At 30.3% G+C, this 27,869-nt stretch overlaps 2 long non-coding RNA genes across 2 annotated transcripts; both read right to left on the reverse strand.

The window, feature by feature from the left end:
- Positions 1–502: 502 nt before the first annotated feature.
- Positions 503–27,869, reverse strand: LOC121130415 (uncharacterized). Its single transcript, XR_005868728.2, has 3 exons — positions 27,738–27,869; positions 27,431–27,528; positions 503–1,155 (listed from the first exon to the last, which is right to left on the reverse strand). It is a non-coding gene; the product is annotated as an uncharacterized lncRNA (long non-coding RNA).
- LOC121130414 (uncharacterized) lies at positions 12,479–13,288 on the reverse strand. Its single transcript, XR_005868727.2, has 2 exons — positions 13,195–13,288; positions 12,479–13,114 (listed from the first exon to the last, which is right to left on the reverse strand). It is a non-coding gene; the product is annotated as an uncharacterized lncRNA (long non-coding RNA).

The following is a 27,869-nucleotide window of genomic DNA, read 5'->3' on the forward strand; positions in this document are numbered from 1 at the left end:
AAATTTATTTAAATTTTGCTATAAACCGATTTTAAAGATAATTGTGGCTGTATGTTATCAAATTGTGAAGGTGAGTATAATGACGTCATATGAGGTTGAAAGTGTTTCATACTTTGTATGGTCTTAATTTTTTATTTAGCAATGGAGTTCTTATTGGATTTAAATTGCTAAATATCCCGAGCAACGCCGGGGAAATCTCCTCTAGATATTTATTAAAACATAAATATATTAAATAATATTATATCAATTATGTTATTTTAGTTATTAATTGGATTTTAAATAGATTAAATGATTATATATTGATTATGATGGGAGTCAAAATACAACTTTTTTAAATGAATAAAGCTTGTAAACCACAAAAATACAATACTTAATATGTGAAAAATTACAATTATGCAGAAATGTGAAAATGGTCGCATTTGTAAGATGTGTTGAGACCTCATAACACATTTTAGTTAACACCCTGCATAATTTATACCTACAAAACAAACCATCATTATGATGCTGTTATTTTTTCTTCGTTCCTCCAAACAGCTATAGTATGATAATGAATTAATTGGAGTATATCTCATATCTCCGATAACTCCTGGCAATCCAAGAAGAGTGGTCCTCACGTTCAAAGAGTTAACTCTTTAAGCAATTTCCACATTTCAAGTCCTCCTCCACTTTGTATTTGCTCCTGGGTATCAACATTCAAATATCCCTACTGAGGGAGCTGTTCAAATAAATGAGGTATTAATTTTGTCAAAACTAGAAACCGAAAAAACTTATGTATATCACTACGCCTTAATCTTTTAGATAAAATTAAGGAGCTCTATTGTGATTCCAAAACTTTCCTGGTAAAAGGTCACGTCTTGGAGCTTTGGCAGAGCTTCAAAGATAAGTAAAGCAGTTGGGATCGCCACATTCCTGATTTCTTGGTCATTAGATATGTTCCTTACAGAGCTATTAAAATGTTAACTGCAAGAAGTTTTATAGTATAACAACCCCAGACATTTGTTGAAAAATTGGCTACTTCATAGTGACAGTGCTCTTGACAACTATGTTCTTAATAACGCAAAAAGTATTTTTAATAACCACTTTACACAATCACATCAGAAACTGTTTTGATACTGATTGACGACGGGCTCTTTCTTTACGAATTTCAGACACTCCCTGGAAGAAGAAAAAAAATGTAATTTTAGTAACGACGAAGTGGAAACGTACCTTAATTATTCTATTTTCATTATTTATCGGTGAAGACATTAACAGTGATGGGGATAAATGATCCGTTTGTCGACACCCCCTTGTGCTAAGGAAACTTGTCAAATATCCCCCTATTTCTACTATACTTGGAACACTCCTGATAATAGTGGCTATCTGGGAAAAGAGGCATTAAGCAATTGACAAAGAATGAACTATTGAAAGACTGTCTCAAAAGCTTTCTCGAATTCTATAAGGTAAACTCAAAAACTTTTGCCTACCAGCTTAATCTCATTGATCATATCTTGGAGAGTACGTGGGACGTCTTCAGCAAATTTATTTCTCATAAAACCTTTGTGATTGTGTGGAATAATTTGTTGGAGAATCCTCACTTGCTTCTTGTTTATTTAATATTCCATTCAAAAAAATTTTTAAATGTATTCAGAAGTGTGATTGGCCTGAAGTTTTAAATTTCAATTGTACCTTTTCATCTCTCAGGGGTCAGGGGCTTTAGTCAAACACTTACGATCCAATTTCAAATTAAAGGTTAATAATTATAATGTAAGAGCAAACAATGAACACTCTGTTTATAAATCCATGACTTGAATATAATGGAGTAGAAAGGTATTTTGGTATGACACTATCTAATATCAATATGATTCTATATTAAGCCCATCAACCCAAAAGTAAAAACAAATTTTAAATACATTTGCATTATTTACCGAATTATCCTCAATTTTTTTCTACAAATTATTCTTATCAATCCTTCGGAGGTACTGTAATTTGCAATTCAAGTAGTAAACATTGATCGTCACAATAAAAGAATAAAAAATTGATTGATTATATTGGAAATCTGCCGTTTTGGGGTCAATATAAGACTTTCAAATCAAATGATTGTGTTGAAGTGTTTTAAAAGTTATTGGGTATCTAAACTCATCCCACAACTTTAAATACGAACCTTATAATTTTCTCTAATGTGTCTATGAATTAAAAAAATTCATTGGGATTTTCTTCTGTTCTTGATTTTTGTTCAAGGTTGTTTTTATAATGACGCATCTTATATATTGTTGAAGGAAATTTCATCAAGTTAGATATGAAAATAAATCGTTTATACTTTTTTTTACTTGAATTATAAGAATGTATGTAAAAAAAAAAACTAATTTTATAAATGTTGAAATAATAATTATTTTGTAGTTTTCCATTAAAATGTATGGAAAATCAAGATATGACGTTAAATTACCGTCACATGAAGTAAATTCAAAATAGTTTCATTTTTTCAACATTCTTTGTTTGTTTTATATATTATATAGAACATACATATATAAATAAATCGGAGCAATTGTGTAAAAAGTACATAAATAAACATGATAAATAATGCTCCGAGGAAGAATTTCAACTAATATTCTTAAAATCAATCTTAAAAAAAAAACAGTAAACATGCAAATTAACAATCATGATAAATATTTCTTAATATTTCTTAACAGCCTTTTTTAAAATACTTCTATGATTCCATGAAGTTGATGGAAAGTACCAGATTTCTTCTCCTGCAAAATTCCATTACTCATATCCTGAATTAGGAATGTTCATTGTGAGAGAAACATAGCGGTCTGAAACTGGCAATATGATACCTCTTAACCGAATAGGATGATAGTTAGATAGTCGGGTGTCGATAAGGGGATTTACAATTAAGAATGGTAAAGTCCAGAACCCTTGTTACTGCAGAAGTTCCACCCTTCTTCATTGAAATTCCTAAAAGAACAAGACCTTTTATATAATTTTCTTTCACCATTCGTCAGCCCTTTTAGATTTATGGATACAAAATATTTAAGGATATACATAGCAGGGCAGTCTACAAAACGCATGAAGTCTGTTATATAGTTTTAGTTATAGGTCCTTGTAGGGCCTAGTATATTTAATACATCTGTGGAGATTCTTAACTGGACGTTAAACTTTTTATCAGCATGTATGCCCCTCAAGAAGCCACTAATTTTCTTTTTCAACCTATAGGGAGGCCCAAACGCTTACTATGCAGCTCCTCAAGTCCATTCACAGCTGCATCAAAGTTTAGGGGGACCATCTTAATGTGCCACAGGCATGGTTTTATTTGAACTATATAAATAACTTTCAACTACGTAATTGAACAAGTGTCCTTGAGAAATACGCAATAAGTATATCTTGCCTACGAAGCAAGTGCGTAGTTAATATATAAATCGATCACACCCTTGTATTATCTAAATCAAACTCTATCACAAGTTATCAAAATAGCTTTTTGTTAAGTAGAATTATTGCAAATTTATACACTGATTTGTTCTCATACGGTGTCAATTTTCATAACAATTAGAATGAGTCGTATATAGAACATGTATATTATAAATACTGTAAATGATAAGTTTATTTTTATTACTTTCGATAGATTTATATGGATATATCGACATCCCAGGAAATCAAATCAAAAATACCTCAAGTAGAATAACATAATCAATAATTTATTTCATAAAGTACACATATCTTAATTTCGGTAATGTAGTGGTTAAAAAACTTTAAATTGCTTATCTTTTATGTCGTAGTTTAAAAATTAAAAAAAAAAACAATAGGGACGCCAAAATGGATTCCAAATAATCGATAGTCGTTTTTTTTTTTTTTTTTTTGCTTTTGATTTCCTGGATTCTTCATTTTTTAATCTGACGACTGACAAAAAATGTAATATTGAAGCTATTAATTAATATAATACACACAACTTGATCAAAACAGATGTGCACTAATTTGATATTTTATAGAACTTTTTATTAAAATATAAGGTTTTTACAATAAGAGTAAGAAATAAAGCTTTGTTGAAGTCGCAGAAATCAAATGATTTTAAAATAAGGATATATTTTTTCTCAATGTCTAATATCCATACATGTACATTTATATATTTTGAGCATTTTAATTGATTTGTATGAGAACAAAATTAATTGAATAACTTTAAAAAATGTCTCAAGATTAACAAAACGTAATTATTATAATGCTTCAACAGTTTATCATGTAATTCAATACGTTTTATTTATGGGGGCTTTCTTTGTTCACTAACTGCTATAAAAAAAGTACTCTGCAATAAAAATGAAAAAATCAATACTTTGAGGAATGAAGATCATTATGAGGAAATCGATATAAACCATGGAGTGATTTGATAGGCATGTCTACGTGCTGAAATTATAATTTTTTTTTCAAGGTTTTCGAACTAAATATTTTATGAAGATTTTTTGAGGATACAATTTCCAGGCCTTGTAACAAATTTTAATGTCAATGTATCTTTTGAGTTATGTTTCTTTATTTGAGGCATTTGTACGTAGTATTGCCTGGAGTAGTTAGGTGTTGACAAAAACATAAACATTGCTTTTTAATTATATAGATTTCCTTTATTGATATAGTCCATAGATAAATCTCCGACAAATTTTCAGTGTAACTCTCTTGAGAAGAAAAAACGGTATACAGTTTGCCAACATTAGGAAATATTTAATAAAAATTGTAACCATGTATAGTGACAAAAAAAGTATTTTCTTTTTGGTTAAATATCCTCACTAGGAAATTAATGAAGTAAAATTTGAAGAATAAGTTTTACAACCTGTTATGTTTAGAACAATCCAATAATGACGACGACTGATTATTATCTTATTAACAAAACTATATTATATTTCAACACTCTAATAATCAATACATTAAATATACAAGGTCATGGTCAATCCCATATTAATAATGATTCCCCCCTCCCAGTACCTAGTGCCTAAGAGAGCAACGTTCTAACTGGTTTATTAAAGTACTAAAACCCCAACACAACCCTAAATACAGGAATTACCATTTTCTTTTCTTTTTTAATATGACGTACTGAGATTAGCTAAATACACTCGCGGCTAAAACTCTGGATGAGTAATTTTATTTATACGAATATATCTGCTCACTTTTTCTTTTCTTTTTTCAATAACAACACACGCTCGTTGCTACATTTTTACTTCTTAGATTGAGTAGTAATACTCCAAAATAAGGAAACGGTAAATATGCAGACAACATTTTATTTATGAATATATTGATGTTAGTACCCGGTAGCGTAGGGAGTCCTTGGGTGTCTAGGAGCAGGTAAATTTTGCTTTAATATTATAGAAAATAACCTTTTTTATGATCCCACTCACACATAGTTACTCAATAATTACAGGGTTTTTTTAAAGAATAATATTTAAAGCAGCTTAATCATTATTTTTAAAATGATGGGATGGGACAAAGAGTAGACTAGCTTGTTCAAAACCATCAAAAGATCACAAGTATTTTTCAAAAAAAAATAATATAAACTAGTTCCCATTTTTTGTTTTTTTAATATGAGTTGAATTAAACACTACTAAACTTTTATTCATTTTTACATACCAGCGTTTCTTGTTTTATAAAAGTCTTAACAGATACTGTAAATGTAATTGAATTTTGATATAAATCACAGAGTAATATCCCTGATATATACTCCCCTATGTAAATGATACAATGCCCGTATACATATATTTTTTTAATATGACGTGCACGCTCAAATGTATCTTATATCAAATATCTACTCTCTAAAATGAATTACTTTCAGCATAAATACAATTATACATAATTATATAGATACAGAATGACTTTGCTTTATTAATATAGATGTATATTGATTAGTGTTGATACTTGGTAGAACGCGGAGGTAAATTTTTTGGTCTTACTTCATGGATTGTTTATTTGGGCTCACTTTAAATATATATTTTTATCGGTCTCATTCTATTGACCCATACTTTTTCTGTCACTTATATTATTAGAGACAGAAAAAGTCAAGGATGTTTTCATATTATGAAACAAAAATCATACATTGATTATGCCTAAATATCTGAATAACCTTCAAAAATCTTAAAAGTACACTGAACTTTCTAGAAAAATACGATATAACATTCAGAATCCATCCAATATGGAATTTTAACTATAAAACTAAATTATACAACGATCGGAAATTTAGATATGCTTTTAATTTGACAATTACTCAGTTTTAAGATCATTCTTAACATCGGATTAAGTGGATTTCTGTGTTGTCCAAGAGTTAGAACCAAAGGAAGATAAAGGAATTCGACGGAATATACTTGAAACTTGACCATCCATCTCAAGAGATGCTAACATTTGGAGCTTCATATTTCAAAGGGAAAAACACATGATACTTCCTTCAAGATATGTCTGCTTGAAGTTCATATGACGTCAATATACCGTATTCACATTTTGAAAATATATATGACTTCATAAATAAAATTGACATGTAGTATCAGCGATTTTTTCTTTGAAACGATCAAGACCAAATTTTTCTATGATACCGGTCCTAAGCAAACCTTTTTTTAAAGGACCAAATTAGTTATTTCCATTAAAAATCATAGCACAACACTAGTATTTATGTTATATTCATTTACTTTGTATCTGCGAAGTTAATAGATGAGTGAAGAAAAAAAAACTACAATATAAAAAGTAATTTGGATCCTTCTAATACGACAAACTACATATTTCTGGTGAATATATTAAATACAAGTATAAATATGATTAAATATACCTTTGATACCATTCGTCTTCATCACTGTTTAATAATGACTATGCCTACATGTATACAATGCCGTAGTTGTGTATGGCTATTATTTAATAGTCAAAGATTAGGGTCATGATAACGATTCATCATTTTATTATTTATATACTCGCTCTTACATTTATTAATTCCTTATCTTTCATAATAATTAGTGGATTCAAAGCATGCATTTGTATGTATTTCTAGTAATTATGTAATTTTATAGAGTTTTTTCAGAAATAAAGTAACATACATGAAAATATAATATTCAAATAAATTTAGTGCACCTTGTTATTTTTTGATAAAAAAGACGCATAAAAAATGGTCAAAAATTAGTCAGTATATTATTCAACTATAGAATTATTACAAAACTTTAATTTCTCATTATGAATCGCAGCTAACATGTCTTTATATTTATTGTTTCAATTAACATTGTATCCGAAAAAAAACAAAAACTGGCCCAATATCAGTTAATGGTTTGCAATCTTGTACCATTCCTTATTTATTCGGTCTTATTGTTCTTTAGAAATGTAAGCCCTTATGGATGCCCCAGTCTTTGTGACTGTTCCTTAACTGTTGGTCCTTTAAATTTTTCCTACAAAATTCAATGGTTTATAATTCAAAGTAAGAGATATAACATATCTCTTAAGAGCATTAAAAGTACATATCCTGAAAAAATTATTCATGTTTTCATTATAATGTGAACGTAGTATTATTTTTAATTAGTTATACAATTTATTCTAATATAAAATGGAATAATTTGAAATAAGGAAAAACACTGGTAATGTCGTAACAAAGGAATAATTTTACCTTTTTTAAGGCACCATAAGGGGCACTGAATGGTTTTGGACAGGAGTGGATCCCCCGTCATAAATGAGGACCAACACAACACTAGTAGATAGTCAAATATAGAGTTATTATTCAATAATGGTTGAGAATTGTTCACAGTTCACACGTCCTTACTTTCATTGTATCATGCAAAATTTTTTTGAAAAGTAACCGAAAAAAGGCACAAAATCAATTAGTACTACAAATAAGTTAATTCTTTATAACTATGGAATTTATATTTGGAAATTTATTATAGCTTAAAAAGGGTTAATTATATTTCAACCAATCAACATTCGGAACATTGCTCAGGAAAAAGGAGTAGACACATCAACAGCCTATGACAATATATACTATATATTATTGTGTTCGTGATGTAACGCCGTACTTAACTGAAAAAACTTTAAGGAAAGAGTTGACAAATAAAACATGTATCTAAATTATTTTCACTGGTATCTTGACAATCTAGGTTAATAGTAATACAAGGTTATACCATTTTTTTATCACTTTATTTATGTCATTATGAGAGCTTAATCCTTTTATCAATAAATAGATAATGTGTGACGTCATCAAAGGTTAATCAAATCATCACTTTTGGGGATTATAGCAAAATATCATTGAAACTGACCTGTGGCTTGAATCTAACACAAACTGAAATTACTCGTGTCTCAACTTGGTCCGCTCTGATTCCAGCAAACAATATTAAAGTCTATAAATTTCATACTAATTTATTCTTTCAATATAACATGCAAGAATTAATTGATATTGAAATTGGTTATATTGTATATTTGTGTGTTTAATATTTATAAAAACGATGCATGAAATATATTTACTTATACGCATTGAAACACTTAAGCAATTATGGGAAGAGTATTTAATCGTAATTGACTCAAGGAACAAATAGTATTTTTATTGAATAACTAATCTGTGAAATATGTAAAATCATGAATAAATTTGAGACAAATATACATCAAATTTTATTTTTGGACTTGAATCTTAAACTTTGGGTACCCAAAATGTACTCGAAAAGTTACGTCGAAAGATCCTAACACTTTTTGAGACATAAAATGTAGTTTCTCAGTTTTGTGCTATAAATATATATGGCAAGATTAGACACGGATTTCAGACAAATGTGGTGCTCCTACAACTCATGTTATTTGCTGCAGGAACCTTTTTTAAATGCGCCCTCACACAAAAGTTCGTTTTTATCCCCTAGACGGTGATTAGAATAGGTGAAATGTGTCTAAGATTGACCAACTCTTCATAAGAGATGTGGCGTTCATGCTTCAATCTATATTTAACATATATTGTTTTAGAGGTTTAATAAAACAGAATTTAATATGATGGACATTGTCATAATTAAGAATAATAAGATCAATGCTAAAAGAAACAACGAAAAATCGATGTTGTGTTTCTCACATTTGGAAGAATTTTGGGGAAAAGAAGAGCATGTATCTCATGACGTTTCATTAAAGTAGTTGCAAGCCAGCTAGCTATATGACAAAGGAAATAAACTCAAACCCTTATTTGCATCTAGTAGTTATGATGAATAGGTAAGATCTCTCCGATGTTGATCCTCAGTTCTCCTCCGATTCCAATAATAACTTACTTTTATAACTACGCAACAAATCCTCAGTGTTAATCTTTCACGCTCAAGTAATATCTTCATAATTATATATTATCTCTTATAGAATATAAACAGCTCCATAAAGCCGTTCCCACTTCAATTATCATATTATTTTTATCTAGAAACATTCTACAATATACATCGTTCACAAATTTATAAAAGACATAATATTATGTATTAAGTATCAATCGTGTGTAAAAATTAATTATAAATATGCAAATCATTTGCAATCCGATTGCAAAAATTCTTTTGTTGAGTTGTGTTACATTGAAAACTACAAAGTATATGCATATTTTCAAAGAAAAGAGGATTACTTTGTGTGTATAAACATATTTCAAGTCAAAAATAGACGTATTTATAAATGTGCACATATGTACATATGTAATACGTGGTTTAATTACATGTAGCAGACACGCCAAAATTCAACGCAGCATATGCTTTTCCATTTATTTAAATATATTTAGGTATTAAATTATATAATGGTTTACCATAAATGTCATTCAATGCGACCTATCAAATCGAGCTGGAGTTGGAAATTAACCCACCATTAGTAAACATCCTTTTTAAAACACAGTTGGGGAACTTTGTTTAATTTTATGATAAAATTTTGAATTATCCTAATAATTACGTTATTTAAATTTTGAATTATTTCTTCAACTATTGCATCCATTTGATAAATATCAATTCAAATTCTGATAGGTCTTGTATGAATATAAGACATTGATACAACATTTTTTGAGAAGTTTTGGGTTTCAACAGGATATAATTTGTTTTTTTATATTACTCACATTAGATTTATATATTTAATAAAAAAAGTTTAAAAAGTATTTTTTATTTGATGCGATGTCTGGGAATCAAATGAGTAATCATTTTGGGATAAAATTATATTATAATATCTACAATAATAACTTATTGTTGCCCCGCTTTAGTCTTCATATTAAAAAAAATAAAAGAATAAAAAAAATAAAAAATATGTGTAAATAAATATACGAATAAACCCAAAACGAGAAATTCTTAAGCTAAATACATAATTGAAGATAATGAGATTTAATATTCAAGAAGTATTCTGCAATGTATTGGTTATAAAATGTGGATTTAAAGAAATAAGAAGCATTTTTATATATCTTGGAGTGTAAATTATCGCAGTTAAATAACGGAGGGACAAAAAATTATAGGAGAACATATTATATTTCTATAGGTTTTTTGCCTTATGATATCAAACTAATTGCAATTTAGTTTCTGAGTTTTTTTGGTACGATTTTTTCAATTTAATTTAGTATTAACTACCCAAATAATAATTTGTAAATAAAATAATAAAGAATACGTACATTTTGTTGAAATTGACTGCTTTGTACTGAACCTTTTGTCTTATACCACAAATCAAAATTGACAAATAATATATCAGATTTTTTCTTTAGTTTAGCTATAATATAAGATAATTGAAGAAATATATACCTGTATATATTAACTTCCATTTATGATCCTTCATTTTACAATATTTTTGTATAATTAAAGATATTTGTAGGAACTGTATCTAATATAAAATTTATAATGTATTCATCTTATAATGTTTTTTATCACTTTATATTATTTTAAAATTTCATCGACATATATGTATAGCTATTTACCGCCAAAATATAGCTTTATATCCTAACTATACACTAAAAACGTGATTTTTTTAAAGGTCCTAAATGGCAAACTTATTCATTAATGTTCATTGTTTAATGTTGTTGTTCTACGGCTTATATAAAAATAATAAATGGATGTCAGAAGGTGTTCCAATACCTGAATTTTGTTGTATAGTCTAATAATTAGCATCATATTATATAGTTAATTATATGTACTCTTAATTAGGTGATATGATGACAAAGGTCCACGTGCAATTGTTGCCGGGTTCTCGTATAAATGTGAAGAATACACACATAGAAGATGACATGTCTGATAAACTGTATAGAGAAGATTAGTGTATCATGCATTCTATGTGCTTATATATATTTGTAGGCTCTAATAATTCTAAAAATACCTAGGAGATTAATTTTTGAAAAAGAAGAAATATATTAGTTATTAAAGGAAATCGAGTTCCAGAGAAAAATATTTTTTTTTTTAAATTTCCACTATAATTAAAACTAACGAATATACGAATAATTCAGTTTTTAATTTTTAAAAGAAAATGTCGAAAATGCAAGTAAATCTTAAAGATGATTTCCCAAGCTCACATTTATGTGGGTTTGTAGTGAGTACATAGTATTGAAGACGTTGAAAAATTTGCTGTTGTGGTTCTTTTGTTTTACATACTATCAAAATATCATCCAAGTAAAGGAAACAAAAATCTAAACCAAATAGCTCACGATCCATAAATTGTTGAAACTTTACACAGTGTTACGAAGACCAAAAAGAAATTAGGACAAATTCAAATAATTCAAAAGGAGTGGTTATTGCTTTTTAGGAATATCTTCCTCGCAAATTGGATATGAACGAACCAAATCAACATTTGAGAATATGGTAGATTCTTAAAGAATTGAGAAGAAATCGTGGAAGTGTGGAAATGGATAGCGATCAGTAACTGTAAAAGAATTTAAGCTACGATAGTCCCTACAGGGTTTCCAATCTCTATTTTTCTTTGGAACCATTTGAAGAGGAGACGAGTAAAGGCTCAAAGAAAAGTAAATAATTCCTAACTCCAATATATAGTAATAAATTCCAGAGAAGATAATCTTCCTATCATTAAAAAGCTAGTTACCCCATCAATAAACCTTTATCTTCGAACACCTGGGAGCAGATCAAAATAACTAAAGAATTCAGTTCCTAATATTGAATAAGCAATATCTGCTAGTACAAAAATCGATCTAAATGTACGTCTTAATTCCAAATTCAAAGTTAGTGCTCGTTGTTTAAAGATTTAGTATGGGTGCATGCAATAGCATACATTTCAAGGTCGAGCATTCCTGCCCGAACAACTCGCTGGGATCTTAGTTCTACGCACATACAAGGTATGTGGGGGGCGCTGAATCTCTCGTGGTTAAAGCGACTCAGGAGTTCTAGTGATTTTTGGACAATTCAAATTTTTAAAATCTCACAACGGATTGGTGATCAATTTGATGAACGGATCTGTATGGGTCAATCTGAAATGTTTGGAGTGGTGAAAAGATCGGATCATCATTGGAGGAAGACGTGCACAGAATTGAGATCTACCGTTGATAATGTCCTCCCTTTACTAAGTTCAAAGCAAACACTGTGAAATAAGAAAATCACTTAACTTACTAAATGTAGTCTTTATTAAACCCAAAATGGATCGAAGTAGGAAACACAACAATGAATAATGATAATATAAACTTATAACTTATAATGAGTTGAGTTTCCTACTTATAACTTATATGTAGGAAACTCAACAATGAATAATGATAATATACTACATGCAACAAAACTAGGGTTGTGAGTAAACTCACAAGCCAACACAATAAATTTTATATCACACTGAATTATAATACTCGATTGAACAGTAGGAATGAGTGCCTTAGTAATACAAAGATTACTTCTGCAGGTCAATATATGTCAGACATGAGCCTTGTGTTGAATAACTTCTTTGTATCCCATGGAACACGGTGGATATTCTCTGGACGAGATTTCAAACGTAATTATCTCGGTCCTCCGACCCCTGCTTTCATTGCCTTAGAAGTCAATTCAGACCCAAAGATTAAGCAAGGTTCGAGTGTTAGTATTGGTCCCTATACATATCGTAAGGTGAAGGTTCGAAGAGCTTGGTATTAGCAATGGCATGAAACCAGCGGATACAAACGTCATTTTGAAGAATCCATTATCTCATACACGTCAAAAATAGTTGAGGTATGGATTAGAAACGTCTTGTATTTTTTCAAAAAAATCACGAGAAGATCCTAAAGAGAGACATTGTTATTTTTTGCCATAAAGAGTTGGAGTCCTCGTTTCATCTATTCTACGAATGTGAAAGAATTACCCCGATCCTTCAGATGGTGATGAACTTTGAGGCGAGACGGAGTCCCTCAGAATGGCTCATTGTAACGTCCTCACGATATAAGGATAGACCGGGGTGTTTCTGACCTATATTCCAACATACCCATGAAGAAGGAAATAAACCATGAAATGCTTTAAAGAAGCCTTCATTATTAGAAAAGACAAGTCAATATCGACAATAACTCTCAAGGTGCTATTGTACCTGGTCTTCACCTGCAAACATATTTGAGTTCAACAAGGAGTTATTAATTAAACTACCAGAGACTTCTATAGAGACTAGGGTGGCACCCACATATGACAATATCTTCATGGGATTCATAGACAAATTCATTAAAGGAACGGCCAATGTTATTTATGCAATCCTTCTCCTACTCTAAAAGAGATCCATTGATGGTATCTTCTTGATAGGGGTTGGATCAGAGAAATAATTCAAGACCTTCATGCAAAAGATAAATAAACATCACCCCACAATAAAATTCACTTGGTCAAATGATTTCCAGAACAAAAATACATTTTTCCTTGAGACGACTGTCTCCATCAAAAGAGGCAAGTTGATGACTGATCTATACTGAAAAAAATGTGACGGAGTTCAGTACCTGCTTCATTCTTCTTTATCTTCTGCTCATATCACTAAAACACACTTTACCGTCTCGGCCTCAAAATTGTTAGGATATGCAATGCCCTGTATTAAGAAACCAACAACCAATGGGTGAACTGAAGGAGATGTTGATGAGTAGAATTTACTCTAGAAGAATTGTTGATAAATTTCTGAGCGGAGTCATGGCCATACTCAAACTGAGTGTAAAAAGAGGAGTGTAATCAAGTTTCATTTGGCATAAAATATTACGCAGAGTCTTCCACTCTTTTCAATGACAAAAGAGACTCACAAATTCAAGTAATAATTATTAGGGAATTGAAGTGTACTGGATGTATAATTGTCCATATGGACTAAACAGAAAGAATTGAGCCTTATAAATGGAATTGATACGACTGATTTTTTTGTTTTTTTTTGTTTCAAGGACACTCCGTTTTGCTCAAATCAATTACAGTTTTCATAGGGTAGAATATTTAAAAAAAAGTGGGCTTCAGGATTAATAGATTCAGGAGTTTCAATGAAGTAGCTGGAAGATGAGAACTCCCTCTATTTTTATTTGGGTTTTTATTTTATTTCATGCACTATTTCAAATTTATAACTCCTCCGTTATCATATGAGTATAAAACGATTCTATAATGGATATATAGCGGTTGATACATTCTTGAGTAAATGATCTACGAGATAGATAAGTTGCTATTGCAGACCTTAATGTTCAGGTGTATTTTTACAACGAATTGTCCTTCTATTAATGGAGATGAGAGCTAATCAGTGAGCTAAAGATCCTCCTCAAAGGGACAATATCCTGAGCATCAAGTTAAAAGTAAAAGGCGTGCTGCAAGGAAATAATATTCAATTAAATGAAAATATATCAATTCATTGTAACAATAGATGGATGCAATGGTCTGCAGAAAATATCAATCTAAATGAAGTAAAATTATACCAACCGAGCAACACAATTCAAACTCTTCTCTCACATAGTCAAAACCTATTTTTAAAGTACGTTGTGTCGGGCGCTTCTCATTCCTAGTTACCAAAGAAAAAGTCAGCCCTATTGCATTTTCCTTCAAAAATATGATTTATCCCTACGAGAGGCAGCATTGCAGAGTTATCAAGTGTTTACCAGATTAATAAGAAATACAGGAATACGTTAGTGAGGGATCCCAAAATAAAATAAACCTTCCCATTTCTACCTATGCCTTGATTTAAACCACCAGGAAATATTAAAGCTCTGATCTGTAAGGCCAAAGCTCTAAAATCTTCAAGTAATAAACCTACCAGGTCAAATCTGGGTTCAAATATGGAAAGAAGAAGAAATACAAATGCTACACATTTCTGGATATTAACAAAGAAGTCTCTGTTACTCAATCAAAAGCTGTTGTACATATTCGTCATTTGGTTGACTGTGAGACAACTGGAGTAATATATTGCTCCACTTGCTCAAAACCCAACTGTGGATCCCAACATGTATATGGATTAATTACTCCTAAGAGTCTGGGTATACCCCTGAAAGGACTCCAGAAAGACTCAATCGTTTGAATATGAGCTCCAGTTAATGGATCCATAAAGTTATAGTTATGCACCCCAGTAAAGTGTGCCAAATCTAGCTCATTCCCAAGGCTGCAATAGGCAGCCCAATCCTCAGAAATGACAGCTGTTCCTGATAAAAAGTAAAAACTTATTCGAACAATTGTGATCGATAGAATTATAACACAACTTCCAATAGGTAACAAACAAGGAATTAAGTTTCAACAGGGGACATAATTATAGACTGTTAACTAAGCGTCAATATGATAATATTTGATTCCATCATATCTTTTAAATAAGTAACTTAATTTGAATAGCATTATTAATAATAGACATGTTTATTTTTAAGTTATTGCTTATTTACAATCATTGTTTAGTTGTTAGGTATAGAAATATACATTAAAAGCTCCTATGATTGTATAATCCTACCCTGAAAACTTATTCCAACAATTATGACCGATAAAATCATTACAAAATCAAATGATAATTAATGTAATATAATATTAATGATTATTATAGGGCACCAAATAATTAAGTTTGAATAAGGATCATGATTATAGACTGCAAACTAAGGGTAAAAATACTTCAATTAGGCATTGAATTCACTCTTATCCTAGTTTATTATTGATCTCCAAGAAGAAAAATCACAGTATGAATTTGTAAACTACTACTCCCATGCAAAGTATTCCTCAAAGTAATTCTATTGTTATGATTCATGGTAGATATAAAAAAAAGTCGTAATGTCTTGCATAATTAGATATGATCTCCCCCGGCCTCATCCCTCAGTCAACGAACGGTAGAACTCACACCCTACCCTCCTTCGAATACTCTATAAGAGCCAAATTTACAACTTCTTCCACACAAGGATACCTTTTATTTAATTTTGAACTGCTAAATATCCGAATAACTAGAAAAAGTCGAGATCCTTCTCCTCTTCATCCGTCCAAATATTCTTCTCTTCACTTCGCGTCCCTACGCTTGACGTACCAAAATGTAATTTGCTTATAAATAAAAGCTTGCGATAATTTATTTTCAACAGTCAGTTATCGCTGTCTCCAATTTCGAGATAGAAAGAGAAAGTATGTTTGACATGCAGGCAAACTTATAGTTTATAGATAATCCGAAATGTTTTATATCGAAGTACAAACAATTGAAAAAGTGACCCCATATACGGAAGTGAAGAGATTGACCAGAGAGGGAGAGTGGATTCAGAAATTCAGCACCAAAGAGAAGGATTAAATAAGAAATCGTGATAAAACTACAACCACTACTGTATCCCAGTTTAAAAAAATAAAAAATATTTAATTGTCAGACTGTGTGTTTTTTGTATCTGTACTTATTATAATCAGTTACGATTAAAAAGGTTTCCAAAAAAGATTAAAATATAGTTATTATATTTTCAAAAAATTGTATTTTTTCTCCTAAGTCCAATTAGAAGTACTTTTGGTTTTCTTACTACAAAATTAATCTCCAGTATATATTTTTTCTTAAAGAAAAACACTCTGTCGGCCACAAAACCGAATATTTGTGTTATAAGAATCCCGTTTCCAGATATAATAGCTCTCAAGGGCAAACAATCTTAATTAAGGACAAAAAAGAATGAATATTTTGTTGGCTAGTGTAATTCGTAATAAATATTAATAAGGAAAATTGTAATGAAAATATAAAAAAACTCATCGAATCTTGACTAAACGGGGTATTGCATTGTAATTTAACAAGAAAAAAAAAAGATTTATGATTAATTATTTTTAAAGGTAATCAATATACATGCAATTAATCCTTTCCTTAATGACTGGTTTCTAAAAAATATTATACAGGATTAATATAAACGTTCATGTAATTTTTTGGATTAAAAAAAAATAATGAGAGGAAAAATATTCGATAAATGAATCTACTCTTTGAAAAACTGAATAAAATTTCATAAAGTAAATTTGATTTTGATTATTTTACTTATTCATGTTAGTTATAGCTTATTGTTTAATACAAATAGTATTCATTGTCATAAAATAAAAATTAGGTTACGAATACCAATAAAGAAGGTGGACATTATAAGTAGATGCGAATAAATGGTATGAAAACTATAATTTTTAAAAGTGGCTTTAGAGGTTCATTCCTTACAAAGTGACATAAACCATTTAGATAAATACAAATCTGTCTCGACAATTTAAGCGGATAAATAATCTTCAATTTGGTGTTCCCCTTAATATTAAACTTGCCAAGGAAGTGGTCATTAGTATCATATTATCGAATTAGGAAATGATAGTGTCTGAAGTTTTCAGTTGTTGAGAGGTCCTTAAGTTTCGTGTAGCCAGGTTTCTTTTGAAATACTTCTTTTAACTTGAACGGCTCTTCTTTCCAATCAAGAAGTAATCAATAATGATTCCATACAAGAAGAAATCGTATTTATACATGAAAATTTTCGTCAAATACCTTTGTCAATAACTTCACTTGAGAAAAGATTGCATCTTCTTACCTTCCTGACCATTGTAGAAAATCCAACTCAATATTTGAAGGAAGAGTCATACAAGACAAAATTAAATTAATTTTCTTCAAAAAAACGCGGAAGGCAAAGTTACATAGCCTCTCTCTTGTCTTTTGTCTTCATTTTGTTTTTGACTCTGAGTGTATCAATTCTGCCAATTTCCATGGCATATCTATTATTATAGGGGTGACAATCTCCCTATCCAAATACTTTGCATAAACCAAACCAAGTTCTGACTGGGGAGGGCAAGTGTCTCTTTCCAAGTCGATAATCAAACTTTTTCGTGTTTAAATTCAATCTCACTAGATATGGGATAATTCGATTGGTTTAACAAACGACTCCTCTTTCTTTCTTCTATAGTCATCGCTTTGATCCTGATCTATTTCTCTTCAATTCACTCAATTCAAAAAATCCCCAGAAACAACGAAAAAAATAAAAAAGGTTGGTTAATTTTTAGAATTTAACTTTACGTTAACATAACATAAAACACAAAACTTAGGCATATGGATCGAAGGGGGGGGGGGCATGACTTAAGGCATCCACAGCAGTAAAAAATACCTGCAAAGCAAAGATCTCAATGGAGCGGTTGGTGGAACCTTTCCTGTTCCTTGCAGTATACCCTCACAAATGGCTAGTTTGTTAAACAATAAAATAATATCATTTCAGTTGCTTGGTTTGCAGTAGTCGGGATTTTAACGCCCCGGTAGGAGCCGGTATGTTCACCCTAGTTTTGGTCCTGGACTCTACAGTATGATAACTAAGTTTCTTCCCAGTTTTTCAGGTCACACAGTCCTTAACGCATGGGTTGAAAGCCTGCATTATAGCCATACCATTATTGGATAATACATTCATTATCGAAAAACTTTTGGCTATGTTAGAATCTCGCATACTTAAAGTGTAACCAGATTCTTTTCTTTTGAATTTACTAAACTACGAATAATCGATCTCAAAATGAGTTTAGGTTTCCCCAAAAGCAAGCCAAATCCTGCTTGTTATTCCATAGGCATAAGCGGACTTATGTCCAATTCAGAATTTCAAACTTGTTATAATCATTACTGATACTATTTCTATTTTATTTTACGTTACACTCCATGAGGGTTCGAGGCGCTCACTCAAGAGTATCCATTCTTTAGCTCTTGACATAAAACTCGCGGTAACTCATATTTACAGACAACAGGACATAAAAGGTCACTTGGTTTTAAGCCATTGGCTAAAGGGCAGTATGGAAAGAGCCTTCATGCCATATAATACGACGCAGAGTGAACTAGACTGTCCCTTTCATCCAGCTCGATCAAAAGCTAATGCTTAAAAGTGCTTTCACAGCCTGTATAGTAAACCGTGGTCCTCAGTATTTAAGACTTGGTAAAGACCTCACCAATAAGGCCTCTGATGATCGATATAGAAGGAAAGCCTTCCAAAAAGTAGCTCTACGATTGCTCGACTGATAAGTCTTGGCCGGGGCAGGTTTCAAGACCCCCCTCCCCTTTTGGGAATATTCTGTAAACCCTGTTATCAGGATTTTATAGCACGACCGCTATTATATTTCAAATCCCATTAATTGTTATACCTGCCTCTTTTTCTGGTATAAGACATCGGGATACTCGATACATACTCAGGAAAGTTATCTCAAGAAGAGAAAATCAACCTCAATCGTGCCTCTTATTTACGATAAGTATGGAATTCAACTCCTAGTAAGCAAGGAATTTCAATGAGAGTACTGGCCACGAACGCCGATGTTGCTTTTATCTTAAATTTCAATCCAGGCCAACGTGGAGCAGCACACTTGAGACCGAGAAGGATGAAGAAATTTCTCAAGTCGAATTTAGATTTGGATTTAATAGAAAGGTTGTAAACATGGAGGAGGAATTGGAGGGGTAAATGGAGAGGGATTTTATTCTGCATTTGCCATCACGAATGTTGTCACTGTGCTGTGCATCAAATACCTTTCTTATTAATAAATATACTCATTCATTTTTTATTGTTACCTTACACTTAACAAGGACGTCCATATGGGTTGGGCAGGAGAGGCTGTAGCTCCTCTTGTTCCTTTGTGTGCTTTCCAACCCTTGACATCCTTTCAATCAACTTTTAATATGCTTTTAGCAAGACAAATGTCATACCTTATACTAATTTTTATTTTTTATTAATTAGAAAGCTCGCATTAAGCACATACATATACTTGAGGTCCATACGTCATAGGAATCAATAAAATAATCTTGACTTGAGTGGCTTTTGAGTAAATAGATAATAATCAATATACAAAATTTATTTTTAGAGATGGTATTGCGTTTCATCATTTTTATAATCTTATTTGTAAATGGAAAGCATTTTTTAAAATCCTTGTGGATATTACGTAGATCCAATTATGAAGTGTGTTTGCTGATGAACAATGGAAAGGAACATTGTTTAGTTATTGGTTGAATAGGATTCGATTATCACTGGATCTTCAAAATACACTACATAACTAACTATATACGAAATTCTTCTGAACTCAACTACAGAAACTCAAAATATTTGTATAGGTTTATATTAATCAAGTAACCTAGAAATTATAACAATTATACAATTTATAACTAACTCTAAGGCTCACCAAACTCTACCAATTTATAATTGACAATTTTAACTGAACGGACTGTGCTATAAAATTTACGTTTTACTTAACTTTTTCAAAATTTTGAAATACTACAAACATATTACAGAATGATACAATAGGTAATAAATACAAATAAACACACAAAAAATAATTTAAAATAATATTCAAGACTTATTTGGATGTAGCAACATGAAAGTACTTCGTTTTCATTTTATTCCTTTTTTATTAATTTTTTTGAAATTATTATGATATATTGCCTGGAAGGCGTGGGAGGGTACTTTATCAAACAAATGTCCTTGCAATCAAATAGGAAATTTAAAACAATAACACTAAAAAATAATACTTTGTTGTGTTTGATACACTTGATAGTAAGATCTTATCATTTGAAAAATTGATAAATATTGGTACTATTATGTAGTTGTATTATGTATAGAAATTTCAATTTCTAAAAGTTTACAAAATGTTCTATTCTTTTCTACAAATACCACTTTACATTATGAATTTAAGGTATAAAATATAATGATATAAAGTTTTTCCAAATATCAATTTTAATTTTGGGTTGTATTAACACCCGGGAAAAGTACTTTGATTAAGAAGTGAAGGAATTTTACACAGACCCAAACTGAAAAAAGCTGGAAGCCTCACTTGGATACGAAAGAAAACAAATTTGGATAAGTTTTGGTTATAAAGAACTAACGTACATCTTGAGTCTCCAAGAGTCGATATTACAAATCTTTTTTATCACATGAACGTACAATACGTACTATTACGAATATTACTGTAGTATATTAGCTTAGAGAGAATACATTAAGATTTTCATGGTCATATTTAAATATAAATGTAGGGGTGTAAAATAAATTAAAAGTAGAAAGCATGGTTATGGTCAGTAAATACTAAATTTTCCTTATATTATTTGATTATTATTCGATAGTCATGCATGTTAAATCGTGAGACGCATAAATTATTTCTATATTAGTGTTAAGCCATAATCTGCAAGCGAATTTTGTCACTAAGTTTTTTCTACACCGATTTAAACTTATAATTAGGCCCATGACATTGACTCAAACTAACGTCATTGTTACTTTATGAGACTTATGTATACTAGTTCTTTTGTGTAGACTGAATTTTACTATGAGATGGGTATACCAAAATTAAAAAGGTTTGAGATCGCTATTAGATTTTTACAACAAACACCGATGTTTACCAAATGGGTACTCGAAACTTGCAGGATAATTTAATTAAGATTGTATCCCCCCCGTCATACTTAATAACAAAGTTTTATACACCATTAAACGACAGCTAAAAAAGCAATAACCATGTTTGTTCTTATCCCAAGACTCTCAGTATAAAATTTTTGGAGCCATAAAAAAAAGGGAAATGGTGTGCATTCTCTTCCAAAATGGCTGCCTAGACCTGTGTCATCTCCATCCGGACTGCCTTCAACATCAAGGAGCTCATTACAGCCACCTACAACCAAGAAGAACTAAAACTTCTGCAGCCACAATATAGATGACTTTTGGCCTCCCTCCATGTGACCTCCTCCAGTCCTGACCTCAACCCTCTATAATTTGCAATGTGGTGTGCTTTGGAGAAAAGGTCTCCCAGACATCTCATCGAAATTCGGATTCACTCCGAGATGCCATAATGACGGTGCGGTACGCCATGGAAACGGTCTTCGTCTTCAATAGATGCCAATCTATTTGCTAGCGTGTCAAGGCTGTGGTTGCTTGTGAAGGAGAACATATCGCATAAAAAGCTAAGTAAAGTTTTTCAGCAGCTCACAAAATGGGTTTGAGTTGTCGTGTTTTGATTCCATGCTAATCAAATTAGACAAAATTTATTCCTGCAAATTTTAGGTCCCCACTCAGTAGACAAGTGTTGCATGTTATATATTTAAAACTATTATATAGTCAACTATAACTATTGGCTTGCCGATGACGTAACCTCTTAAATCCCCCCTCCTTTAAACTCAAAAAAAATAATCTTCATTACTATATTCTTCCAATTTATATGTTAGGGATCCATTCCACGGAACACGGAAACTTAATGGAGACTCTTACTCTGCATGTAAATTTCCTATGACTATATTTTTTTTATACTAGAGGGTTAAAAGGACAAAAAAGTAAAATAGCTATATTGATAATTTGGAACAGGTACGAAAATATTTGTATCAATGCAACACTAATATATAAATAAATACAATTGGAACTACAATATTACACTGACTTGTGGAAATTGAAATGTGAAAAACTTCAATTTATATAATATTTATTTTATAAACAATCATGTTATATTTTTGACTTTAAGTATTGAAAAAAAGGCAAATATTCCATTTACCACCATAGAGCTTTATTATGTAAGTCAGTCTTTCATTACTATTACTTTTAATAATGATGGGGTTTTCATAATTCCGTAATTCCAATTTATTCTGCAAATATTGTCAATATAATTTGCTGTAGCTATGAACATCCATAGTAAATATTCTTTTTTTTTTTCTATAAATACCCACTGGGCAGGTCTTAGGCTATTATAATTGATGTGGTTGAAGTAAGCCTTGACTTCTATTAGGCCCCACGGAGGGTAGAAAATGGGCTATACTTTCTTTGTTTAAAAAAAAGATCCTTAAAGAATATTTTCTTCTCTCTTCCAGAGATTGGAAAATATACTTATATTGCAAGTCCAATTCGATTTTTCAGTATTTAGTAATATAGAATATATTACTAAAGTGTATCAAATGCACTCTCTCTTGTCTATTCTCCTTAATGTGTGACTTAGTGAAAAAATATATGGTCAAAAAATCAGCACAGTCGGAGGTTGTCCTGTATAACCACCGAGCCCTTTCGAAAGTTTTCGAACTAAGCTGCAGAATAGTAAAATTTTCCATCTCTCACTTTTTTCTCACATTAAATTGCTTGGTATCGTATTTTTTTTTCTTTTTTGAGAAACACTTTGACCTAAATTCCTGTTGATGCCCCTTTGTTTGAAACAAAGGAGAAGAAGAAAAGTTATACCCTTTTGAATGTAATTTAAAATTGAGAAAAAGAAACACTTCAACTATGCGCTGTCTTTGTCTTCATGTTTGAGATAAAAATATACTTATGACGTGCGTTAAAACTATTCAATGTACTCAAAGAAAGTAAATAAAATATCCCCCGCACATTGATTGGGAATAATTAGAGGGGCTAATTTTGTACAAATGAACAAATGCAAATAATGACAAATATCTATGAGTGTAGAATCCAAAACTAATTTTACTTTTTATCTCAATCATTTACATTCTAAACTATTTGAAATTATAGTAAATCCGGACTATTATCGCTCAGAGTAATTTTTTACCCTTAAAACAATCCTGAAATTAAAAGTAGGTTTAATAAAACTTATTTAAAAGTGTTTTTATATTCATATTGTGGCTTCATTGATAGTCAACATTATCATCATAATTTTTTAGATTTCAATGCCAATTTGATGACATCATGCCCTGTAAAAGAAAAATCGAGGCAATCGACGGAAGTTACTTCTAACTTGATGATCCATCACAAGAGATTTTTGAATTCGAAATCTGAATTTCATGAGGGACTGCAGTATAATACCAACTATACAAAATTGACATTACAAATTTTTATGGTATTTTTTTAGCAAGTAAAAGATATTTGCATGAACCATGATGTTTAGTTAGTATACATTAAGATTATTAATTTATAAAACATTTTTACTAACGGCATGAATTGCGACATAATTATAGGTGACTCCATCTTTATTTATTAATGGGTAATTTTTTAATTTATAAAATTAACAAATTTTCAATTAATCCTCATCAAATTTCATAAAAGGCCTTTAAGAATTAAAAAAAACTGAGCATTCGCATTGATTACTACTTAATGCCTATGAAAAAGAGTAATTTTTTAAATTAAACCAAAGTAATATGCATTAAAAATTTTAAAGAAATTAAAAAAATTGTACAATTATTTTGTGTTCGATTAAGAATAGAAAACTAGGATAATTAGCGAAGAATATCATATATTCTTGTATATACTTTTAAAATAAGAAATACTTTCAATTTAATAACATATTTGGAAATATATTTGTGTAGTCTGATATACGAATCACTTTCTCCACATGTAGGGGTACATAGTCGAGTCAATCACTCAAACCAACCATCTCCAGCTTCAACCACAGCCTCTAACTTAGCAAAACCCTTGATGATAAAATCCTTGTCTCCCTTGAGAATATAATCCCACAAGGAGTCAACAGTATTATGTGAGCGGGTTTTAGACTCTCCTTCTAAGAGGTTCAGATACAGCGAGCTAGTAGGGCCACATTTTATTTTATCTATTGCTTCATGAGACCTCCTTCCTGATGTTCCCTACCCATCAAACTCCTGGAATGCCTTGGCAACATAGTAAACAGTTGATTTTGGCAGCTTTGTAAACTCAAAAATTTCCTTGGGCGTGTACTTAGACTCTTTGTATTCAGAGGACATTCCAAGGATTTGTATTTTATCTCATAGAGTTTTTTCACTTTAATCTGATGAACACATATTCATTAATATATATCTCAGGATTGTCAATATATTGACCTATAAACGTGTTCCCAATTTTAAATCCCTACCCTGAATCCTTAAATAGACAGAGGGTAATACTTTTTTAATTAATAGTTTTAGAGTAGGTAATTTATTTGTTGATCCCTTATTAAGATCCCAATAAAAAGGAATATTAAACTATTTTTCTAATATGAATGAAAAAACGGTTCTTATACTTTTAAAAGTTAGTTCTTTAGGCCTTCAAAACGGTCATCATCAACAGTACCAAAGTAACCAAAAAAAAAAATCTTTATGGATTTAAATTATATAAATGATCAATATATATATTTTTTTACATTTTCTTCTTCGTTTAATATCCTATAAACGGTTATATTTAGAGAGAAAATAATACCAAAGAACAATTCATAACTATCTACTCGAGCAAAAAATGTTTTTAAGTGCCTCTCCAAAAATGGCCTATTTCATTGTCAATTTGAGATAAGGCCAAGACAATATTTCAAAGATAAAACTCATTTTTGAATTGATCTCATAAGAAAATTCCATACATACGTTTCATGTCTTTGCTAGAACAGAACAATAGAAAGAAATAAAGATAGGGAAAGAAAGAGAGAAAAAAAATAAGGAGGGAATTTTAAACGATTTTAACTTACAAAAAAATTAAATCCCTCTTGAGAGTAGGATCCCGAATTTGGAATCGGTCTTAATCAAAAAAGAAGTGTGAATGAGCAAAATGGATATGATTGAGAACCGTTCCTGGGGGCTAGGGTTTTATTTAATGAGGGACTGCCTTAAATAATCCGTCAAAAGCTTGTATCTTGAAATTCCTCACTCACTACGTCTCTACAACATGTCATCTTAATTTAAAATATATAAAATAGTTATTCTTTGGTAAAAAAAAGGAAAGGAAAAAAATTTGTGATAAAAAGTTTTCCTTGATTTAACTGCACTGACTAAATGTCCAAAAGCTTGTTGAATTGTCAAATTATAGAATTAATTTTTTGTAAATTGGTAAAAATCATGAAAAATGGGAAATATTCAAAAAAATATATTTTTATTTAAATTGTTATGTTTCTGAATTTTTTTTACTCTGCTTTTGAGTGTCAAGAGTTTGATAAATTAATTATTTTTTGGGCTACAAGTTTTGAAAACACTGGTTTGGAAGGTCTTAAATATTTGAAAAAGGTTTTTTTTTGATTTTCTTTCATGGTTTTGAAAAACAAAAAAAAACTGAAGTGCCATAATAATATAACAAATTGAACTTATATAAAAAATATATATTTTTTTGATTTTGTTCTTTTTGTTTAAAACATCAGATATAATGTAACATAGACAAAGGGATTTGCGTTATTGTATTTGGCAAATAAATAGTAATTTTTTGGCATATTTTTTTGTGATAAGAAGTTATTTTCAAAACAAATACTAGACCCTTATTTATCTAAATGTTTCATTAATTTATTATAGACTGTAGATTCATTTGAAACTCTAAACAAAAATCATACTTTTGATATCCAAAAGTATGGAAAAAGTGGTAAATAAAAAACACCATTAAAAAAAGTTTTTGGAACAAGTCTAATTGTAAATACAAATTAAAATAAAGTACACAGAGAGGATTTTATGGATCCTTTCTTATTGTTACTGTACATGAAACCTTTTCAGAGAGTGTTGTTTTGAAGAGGGAAGCATGTTGTGTAGAGTATGTTTATCAATTGGGAATCTATTATTAATCTCGGCCCCTCAATGGACTACTGATATATCCCCGCTTGTAAACATACAAAAAAAATTCTTTGTTATAAAAGAAACTGTTTTTTTCTCATTTTGAATTCAATACTGAATTGTTTTTCAATTTTATTTTGTAATTATGACATGTTCAAAGTGTACATTGAACATGGTGTTTGCACACAATGTGTTTGTTGTTTTTTTATTAATTGGCTTCATGAAACTATATCTTATTATCTAATTTATCTTATCAACTAGATATCAATAATAGTATGTATTTATATCCAATTGCCAATTTATTTTTAAGTAAATATATCTATATGTTCTAGATTTATTGAGCCCAAGGCCTAAAACCTATTATAGGTCCAGTTTGATTGTTCTCTTTCGTATCTATTGGAAACATTGAAATAATAAAGTTATAATCAGTCAATTAAAATTTAAGAATAACATTAAAAATTTAGCAGGTCCTGGTATGAAGTTCCATGCAAGTCCATTTATCTTTATTTCGACCGATTCGTAGTTTTTTTTTTCTCTTGGAGGGAAAACATTAAATTTCACATATGTTTGATTAATAATAGCACCTAGGCCTCAAATATATAAACTTGAATAAGACTAGCATTGTCTATTGATTCATCTAGAATCGTTGAATTTGGCCCCGAAAGATTAGAATCTGCTAGAATTTCTTGATTACTCATTTGGTTGCTTTTTATAAATACAATGATTATACATATATTTAGCATCCTCAGAATAAAAATAAACAATTTCTTACCTTCATTTTATACGTGATCCTACTTCAAACCAGCAGCATAACATTAACTTTATAAAAATACTCTTTATTTTTCCATCCATCATCCTTGGGTTTTAAAACTAAATTGAATAAAAATAAGAATTATATATATTCCAGCCACTTCTTAGATAAATATAATAGACGTTTTATGAAAATATTTCTATTTTTTTTTTTTGATGACCCAAACATTTTGAATAATATTTGGGAAGATAGTAGTTTAGTTGTTAAGACGTTTAATTACATTTGATGCACACAGCTGTAAGATGTAGAAAATAAACAAAAATCTTACTCCATATCTTGCAAGGAGATACGCAAAACTTATTCCAATACTATCCTCAATTTGACTCCGACATGGGCAAAAAAATCCTTAGTGTTTCTTTTTATCATTCATACACGAGTGATTACTTTACAATAGATTTTC

Source organism: Lepeophtheirus salmonis, chromosome Z (assembly GCF_016086655.4).
Source record: "Lepeophtheirus salmonis chromosome Z, UVic_Lsal_1.4, whole genome shotgun sequence".
NCBI classification, from domain to species: domain Eukaryota; kingdom Metazoa; phylum Arthropoda; class Copepoda; order Siphonostomatoida; family Caligidae; genus Lepeophtheirus; species Lepeophtheirus salmonis.